We start from the raw sequence: 7,966 nt of genomic DNA on the forward strand, positions 1-7,966 counted from the left end.
AGCGTTAAATTTAATCCCTTAGCAAAGTTATATCTAGCGCTACTTGACGTGTAAATAAGTGATATGGTGATTTACTTTCAAGAAAGTTTTATTCATGGTAATCATCCCAACTCATGACCTTTTAGAATTGAAGAATGGAAGGACATGCAGCTGGAGAGCCTACTGCAGAGCAAACTATTCCAAATGTTGCTGAGCTAATGCGAAGATTTCAAGAAGAAAGGGAGAAAAACCAACGGTTAGAAGAGTTACTAGAACAATTCCTAAGGCAACAAAGAAATGAAGGACGACCACAGGGTAATGAAGAATCACCACACGATAGCGCAGACCACCCACCAACAAATGGAGCACAACAACACGCACCACCTCCGACTCCTTCAATAGAAGTCAGAAATGCGACAGCCAATTACTCTCCGGAGACCTTTATGAAATTCCACCCCCCGGAATTTTATGGAAGCATTGATTCAAAAGTAACAGAGAATTGGATTCGCACGATGGAAAGACTTTTTGATCTAGCTCGAGTCCCCCAAGTTGACAAAGTACGGCTAGCAATATACTTATTGAGGGAGGATGCTAGCTATTGGTGGGATACTATGGCGGCCATCCATGGAGTAGACACAATGACTTGGGGACATTTTCGAAACTTGTTGGAAGAAAGATACCTTACAACTGCCTTAAAAGATGAAAAAGCAAGAGAATTCACCTACCTAAGGCAGAAAAAGATGCTGATGGAAGAGTTTATTCGAAAATTTAATGAACTCTCAAGATACGCCCCCCACATGGTCTGTACGGATGAATTAAAAATCAAGCATTTCAAAAATGCTATTCATCCTGACATCCGTAAAGATCTCGAAGTAGCAGACTTGGAGGGAGCTTCTTTTTCCAAAGTAGCTGACAAAGCCTTGAAGATCGAAAGGGCAATACTGATGCAAGAACGGGAGAAAGAAGCTGAATTCAGAAGACAGGGCGCAAGGAACTTCCGAAATCGGCAAAATAATCATTTCATAAAAGGTGGTCCAAGTCAGAGAAATAGTGACAAGAAGCGGCCTAACCAGTGGAGTTTCAACAACAACAACAACAAGAGAGGAAAGGAGCAGTCCCAAGAAAAGCCAGGATTTCCTCAATGCCCTAAATGTAACAGATATCATCCTGGGGAATGTCGGATTGGTACTAACACATGTTACATATGTGGGAAGCCGGGACACTTTGCAAAGGAATGTTCCAACCGTACCGAACAGTATAAAGGAGGAGAAGAAAAGAAAACAAATGCCAGAGTCTTTGCCCTGACTCGAGAAGAAGCGGAAGCAAGTCCATCCACAGTAATCTCAGGTCAGCTCCTTTTCAATAATGTCCCTGCATCAGTATTAGTTGATTCTGGAGCTACACACTCATTCGCATCAGTGCATTTAGTTGGTAGACTGAATGGATTACCTGTTGAGATGGATACAATTTTTAGTGTAGCACTACCCTCCGGGGAAGTGCTATACTCAACTCATTGGTATAAGACTATACCAATTACAATCAATGACAGGGAACTATATGTTAACCTGATCATTATCGACATGAAGGACTATGACGTCATTTTAGGAATGGATTTCCTAACAATGTACAACGCTAGAATCGACTGTAGTAAGAAAGAAGTCGTTTTTGCACCGGTTGGAGAAGAAGAAGTTCATTTTCAAGGGAAAGAGAAGCGAACCCCTTCACCAATGATTTCTGCAGCAAAGGCCAGAAAATTATTAGCAAACGGATGCACCGGATATCTAGCAATGATTTGTGACGTCTCGAAGGAGAAGCTTGCGCGACCTGAAGATGTTCATATTGTACGCGAATTCATAGAAGTATTTCCAGAAGATCTTCCTGGAATTCCTCCCGATCGTGAAATTGAGTTTGAGATCGAGTTGTTACCTGGTACAACTCCGATTTCAAAGGCCCCTTACCGCATGGCACCTGCCGAGCTGAAGGAACTAGAGACTCAACTGGAGGAACTTTTGGAAAAGAAGTTTATAAGACCCAGTCATTCACCGTGGGGAGCCCCAGTACTATTCGTGAAGAAGAAGGATGGCACAATGAGAATGTGCATTGATTACAGGGAGCTCAACAAAGTGACGATTAAAAATAAGTACCCGCTACCCAGGATTGATGATTTATTCGACCAACTACAAGGAGCGGCAGTATTTTCAAAGATAGACCTTCGTTCGGGATACCACCAGCTCAAGGTGAAGGAACATGATATTCCCAAAACGGCGTTTCGAACTCGTTATGGACATTACGAATTCCTGGTGATGCCATTTGGACTAACTAATGCTCCTGCAGCTTTCATGGACCTCATGAATAGGGTATTTAAGGATTTCTTAGATAAATTTGTCGTTGTTTTTATCGATGATATCCTTATATACTCAAAGTCGGAAAAAGAACATGAGGAACATCTAAGACGTACGCTGGAGACTCTAAAAAAGGAACAACTGTATGCCAAATTCAAGAAGTGTGAATTTTGGCTCGACAAGATTAACTTTTTGGGACATGTTGTATCAAAAAGTGGGATTTTGGTGGATCCAGCTAAGGTGGAAGCAGTAAAAGAATGGTCCCAGCCAAGGAATGCAACTGAAATAAGAAGTTTTCTGGGCTTAGCTGGATATTATCGACGATTCATAGAAGGGTTTTCCAAAATCGCAACCCCACTTACGGCACTTACCAGAATGAATAGTCGATTCATATGGACGGAAGCTTGTGAGAAGAGTTTTATGGAATTAAAGAATCGACTAACTAATGCCCCAGTCCTCACCATCCCGAATAGTACAGACGAGTTTGAAATTTTCTGTGACGCTTCAAAGATGGGATTAGGAGCGGTGTTGATGCAAGAAGAGAGAGTAGTAGCTTACGCCTCCAGACAATTAAAGGATTACGAGAAGAACTACCCCACACATGATCTAGAGTTAGCTGCGGTAGTTTTTGCCTTGAAAATTTGGAGACATTATCTCTACGGAGTGAAATGTAGAATTTTTACTGATCACAAAAGTCTGAAGTACTTCTTTACCCAGAAGGAACTTAATATGAGACAAAGAAGGTGGTTGGAATTAGTCAAAGACTACGACTGTGAAATTTTATACCACCCTGGTAAAGCTAACAAAGTAGCGGATGCATTAAGCAGAAAGACGTCGACAAGCTTAATGTTCCTTCAAGCCTTGTCCAAACCGCTACAAGAGGAAGTAATAAGATCGGGCATAGAAGTAGTAATCGGAGGATTGTCCAATCTGACGTTGCAGTCGACTCTGCTGGAGGAAATAAAAGAAGGTCAAGAATCAGATCCTCACCTAACCGAGGTCAAAGCAGAAGTCAAAGAAGAAAAAATGAAGAATTTTAATGTTTCTGACTCAGGAATATTAAAATTTAATGGAAGAGTTTGCGTACCTGCAAGAGAGGACATTAAGAATAAGATTATGAATGAAGCCCATAATACTCCATACACGGTACACCCAGGCTCAACAAAGATGTACAGAAGTTTGAAGGAACACTTTTGGTGGCCTGGCATGAAGAAAGACGTAGCCCAATATGTAGCTCGATGCCTTACTTGCCAAAGGATTAAGGCAGAACATCAACGACCTGGAGGAGAACTGCAGCCCTTGGAAACACCAGAATGGAAATGGGAGCAGATTGCAATGGACTTTGTTATTGGACTTCCACGAACAAGCAAAGGATATGATTCAATATGGGTCATCATCGACCGATTAACAAAGTCGGCTCATTTCCTTCCGGTAAAGGTGACGTACACAGGGGACCAGTTAGCGGAAGCTTATGTGCAAGAGATAGTACGATTGCATGGAATTCCAATTTCCATAGTGTCAGATAGAGACTCAAAGTTTACTTCGAAGTTCTGGCAAAGCTTGCACAAGGCTATGGGGACAAGATTGAAATTTAGTACAGCTTTCCACCCACAAACAGATGGTCAAACAGAAAGGACTATACAGACTCTTGAAGATATGCTAAGAGCGTGTGTCCTGGACTTTGAAGGATCGTGGAGTAAATATTTACCGCTGATTGAATTTGCCTATAACAACAGTTATCAGGAAACCATAGGAATGGCACCCTATGAAGCGTTATATGGGCGGAAGTGTCGATCTCCTATCCATTGGCATGAAGTGGGTGAAAGAAAGTACATAGAGCAACAAACTGGACCAGATATGGTGACGTCGACAACGGAAGTTGTTCGGAAAATTCAACAGAGGATAGCAACAGCCCAAAGTCGACAAAAGTGCTATGCAGACAAACGAAGAAGACCATTAGAGTTCCAAGTTGGAGAAAAAGTATTTCTGCGGATAACACCAATGAAAGGTGTTATGAGATTTGGACAAAAAGGGAAATTGAATCCAAGGTTCATTGGACCTTTTGAAATACTAGACCGAATTGGAAAAGTGGCCTATAAATTGGCACTGCCACCAGAGTTGTCGGATGTACATGATGTATTCCATGTGTCGATGTTGAAGAAATACATTCCTGATTCCAGTCACGTGTTGAAACATGAAGTTATCCAGGTGGACAAAGACCTTACTTATGAGGAAAAGCCTGTCCAAATTTTGGATCGAAAGAATAAGGTCTTAAGAAATAAAGAAATACCTTTGGTCAAAGTATTGTGGAGAAGCCAGACAATAGAAGAGGCTACGTGGGAGCGAGAGGACGAGATGAAAGCTAAATATCCCGTTTTATTCTAGATTTTCGAGGACGAAAATTTATAAGGAGGGTAGATTGTAACTCCCATTTCTTTCTACAAATACATTACAACAATTATGAAAAATAAGAGAAGATATTTTTTTTTATTCATACTTTTGAGTGCATTACAATGCTAACCGAATGTTAGAGCTATTAAGTAAAGTGGAAGAATAACTAATGAATATGCAACTATAACATTCATGGGCATTTCATTAGTATAATACCCATAGAATGATGCTAAATACAAGCAAACAATCACTAAAGTTATGAAAAATAAAGAGAAATTCATGTTTTGATGATGAATTTTATCTAGAAGGTTAAGAGATGAAGAAGTTGTGCAAATAAATGGTTGAAGGAACAAGTATTTATAGGACAAAAACTAGCCGTTTATGACCGTTGGTGAATAGTGATCATGACCGTTGGGGGTATAGTTGTTTTCTATTATGGGATTTTAACAATTCTAAGTTGTTGTAGTAACCAACAGGTGGGAATAATTAATTTATGGGTGTTAGAGAAACATTTTCAGAAAAGTTTGTGAGTCAAAAATGTTAAACTAAGTAATATAAGAAGATTGGGAAATTTTCTTTTTTTTACTATTCACCGGGTACTATTCATAGTGGGTCCCACAGTGGGGTCCGCAAGGGTCCCACAGCGGGGTCCACCCCATGGGTCCCACATGTTGATGCAGTAGTGATATAGTGATGACTTAAGCAAATTACTATGCTTGATATTTTGAATATTTTATTATTTTACTATGCTTGATATTTTTAATATTTTATTATTTTACTATGCAGCATAGTAACCCAATGTTTTCCTATAAATAGAGCCTTTCAGAATTCATTTTGAATTACGAAAAATCTTTCTTTCTCTCACTCTGCCTAAAATCTTCTTAACACTCTTTTAAAGTTTTAAATCTCTAAAATCTAGGCGAAGTTCTGTTTGTAACGCTAGCCTACGAAGACCTTTTTGGGTAAGCTCCTTCCCGAGCCTTTCAGTTCAGTTATTTAACTATTTTTATATATAGATTATTTTATCATGCCGTTATAATGCCAAAATTTATATATAGATTATGCTACTATATTTAAAAATTTATATATAGATTAATTTACTATGTCGTTATAATGTCAAAATTTATATATAGATTATTTTATCCTGCCATTATAATGCTGAAATTTATATATAGATTATTTTACTATGCCGTTATAATACCAAAATTTATATATAGATTTCTTTACCATGTCGTCATATTTTACAATGCTAAAATTGAAATATGAACTATTTTTTTATGTATCCTCATAATACTAAACTTATATAGGCTATGGTCATACTTTGGACTATTATTATGGACTTTTATAACCTTATTCCCTATTATTATGAACAAGTATTATGACCTGGACTTTTTCGTATGACCATGACCACGACTTTTAGACCAAGACCTTGCCATGGACAAATATAGTATGACCATACGCCTGGACATAAAATAAGCAATAAAATAGGAAAAATGGGATAATAACAATTATAAGCTAACATTTCATAATGTAGATTTTATGTAAGTTAATAGTTTGTGTTTTTATCAGGAAGCTAACAATTTCGGTTGTTTTATCAAGACGCAAGGTAAGTAGAATCCTCATCTACAATACAAGTATTTTATGTGTCTTATGTGCATTTATATGCTTTATATGTTAATCTGTCATATTGTTCTTATGCATAAGTTATTTTCAAGAGTGTTATATTATGCATAAGCACGCTTAATGTTCCCACACAAGTTATTGAAAACGTTAAAGTAGAGGTGCTGCTTGGGAGACCTAAGTCCCAAAAATGTAAGGAGGGAGATGTACGTCCCTATATGATGAATGTTTATGCGGGAAATTCCCTATTATCATGTTTATGTTCAGGTGGGAATGTGATTCCCTATGTAATGCCGGCAGCAGCATCCTCTAGGGCCCAAAAGAAAGGAAAGTGAAAGAAAGAAAGAAAATACATAACATGTTGCACGTTTATTTTAATGCATATGAGGTAGTTATTCTGCTTACTGAGCCTTAGCTCATCAGTTAATGTTTTGTATTGTAGGTAAGAGGCCCCAAATATAAATCGTTGATGAGTATACGTGGAGCCAACATGACTGTACATATGGGGCTGACCTGAAGGGAGTGGAGTTCTGCTATGCTATTTTATAAATAAACAAGAAACTTGGTTTTATTATATTTCATTAAAAGTATTTTGTGAACTTTATCATTTACTTAAAGCTTTAAAAGTATTTTATGAACTTTGTAATTTACATAAAGCTTTTCAATTTATCAGTTGGATACATTTTCATTTCTACGTTAAGGTGTAGTAACGTCACGAAAATGATTTATAAAAGTATTAAGATTTGTATGTAAGATAAAGTTTTTATTTAGTTGTGAGTATTGTGTGGTTTGAGGTTATAAACATTATTTATGTATTGTTTAATAAAGTTTTTGTAAATTCAGAATTTCAGTATTGTCGTATTTAGGTTAAAATTTGTTTTTACACTATACATGTATGTTAAGAAAGGAGGTCGTTACATGTGCGAAGTGGGAGAAGTTATATCTCGCTGCTTTGAGAAGTGGTGTGACACATGGCAGCATTAAATAAAATGATATAACAAAATATAAACGAAATATGCTCTTATATATCAAAACAAGTTTATTTGACGAATAAAAATATATTAGTATAATTGTATATATAAATATTGGCTGAGAACTAATTAATAAAAAAAAATTGAGCATTTATTAGTGTTTTTCTTTATTCTTTTATATATTGAAATGTTTTTATGTACTAATTAATTTAATTTTTTTTATATATATTTTTAGGTTTTTAGCTACCACCAATATTGATATGTTAGTAGCAAAAGAATTTGTAGCTAAATATTTGATTTGCTACAAAATATTTGGTAGCAAAATCTCACATAGCTTAATAGCAATAAGTAATTTAAATTTGCCACCGAAAGCTTGGTAGCTAAATAAATTTATATGACACCAAAAAGGAAATAATTTTAGCTACAAAAAATATTGGTAGCTGATAATATAAATTGCTACCAAAATACTTAGTAGCAATAATGTTTGGTATTCTTTGATTAGAATTTGCAACTAAACTATTGTGCTACCACAATTTAGTAGCAAAATATAGTTAATTGCTACTAAAAATTTTTGGTAGCAAAAATCTTGGTAGCTAAAAGGTTTTTTTTCTTGTAGTGCATTGTGAAAAACATTAGAAACTAAAACTAGTTGATGCATGTATA

The 7,966-nt window shown here is 36.6% G+C and overlaps 1 long non-coding RNA gene across 1 annotated transcript; it reads left to right on the forward strand.

Annotated features, from left to right (window-relative positions):
- Positions 1-4,836: 4,836 nt before the first annotated feature.
- Positions 4,837-7,191, forward strand: LOC133793471 (uncharacterized). The gene is made up of 3 exons (XR_009874836.1): positions 4,837-5,674; positions 6,282-6,318; positions 6,775-7,191. It is a non-coding gene; the product is annotated as an uncharacterized LOC133793471 (long non-coding RNA).
- The last annotated feature ends 775 nt before the right edge of the window (positions 7,192-7,966 follow it).

This window comes from Humulus lupulus, chromosome 8 (genome assembly GCF_963169125.1).
Source record: "Humulus lupulus chromosome 8, drHumLupu1.1, whole genome shotgun sequence".
Classification (NCBI taxonomy): domain Eukaryota; kingdom Viridiplantae; phylum Streptophyta; class Magnoliopsida; order Rosales; family Cannabaceae; genus Humulus; species Humulus lupulus.